Source organism: Pteropus alecto, unplaced genomic scaffold (assembly GCF_000325575.1).
Source record: "Pteropus alecto unplaced genomic scaffold, ASM32557v1 scaffold97, whole genome shotgun sequence".
Classification (NCBI taxonomy): domain Eukaryota; kingdom Metazoa; phylum Chordata; class Mammalia; order Chiroptera; family Pteropodidae; genus Pteropus; species Pteropus alecto.
Window position 1 is genome coordinate 3,263,421 of NW_006439713.1, and position 628 is coordinate 3,264,048.

A 628-nucleotide genomic window follows, 5' to 3' on the forward strand; every position below is an offset into this window, starting at 1 on the left:
TCATAATCTGGAAGACCCTGATTGTGCATGAGAAACGGTAATTTAACAATGAAAGTGAGGGGTTTGGTTACCTCAACTCAATGCATGTGCAAAGGAAGTTTGGTTATGTGACTTTTTCCTATTTGAAAATGGCTGTGTGCGAAGACATCCTCAAAGTGTGTAAAATAGGTCTTTTGAATGAATTTGTCGCTTTTATTTATTTATTTATTTATTTTTATATTTTTTTAAACGCTTACAGCACCTGGTCTTCCTAGGTGGTCTCCCATCCAAGTACTAACCAGGCCCGACCCTGCTTAGCTTCCGAGATCAGATAAGATCGGGTGCGTTCAGGGTGGCATGGCCGTAGACTGTCACTTTTAAAATGATAATTCTAGAGAACTAGAGGTGAGATCTGATCTAGGACAAGCCGTTAGCATGTCTAAAGGTTTAAAAAACCTAGAACCATAGCTGCCTTCTTTTAAGACATACCCTACGATTTTGAATTGTTTCAGTGGGAACGATGTGATTTTCACACGTGCTGGTATCTCATACGAGGTTTCTTTTAGGAATAATATTATTCCAATAATTATTCCCCCTGGAAAGCACACTCTAGGGGGAGAAAAACACCCCTCTAATGAATAGGAAAGAA

At 39.2% G+C, this 628-nt stretch overlaps 1 non-coding gene across 1 annotated transcript; it reads right to left on the bottom strand.

Moving 5' to 3' along the window:
- Window positions 1–229: 229 nt before the first annotated feature.
- Window positions 230–348, bottom strand: LOC112483794. The gene has a single exon (XR_003047774.1). It is a non-coding gene; the product is annotated as a 5S ribosomal RNA (ribosomal RNA).
- Between the last annotated feature and the right edge of the window lie 280 nt (window positions 349–628).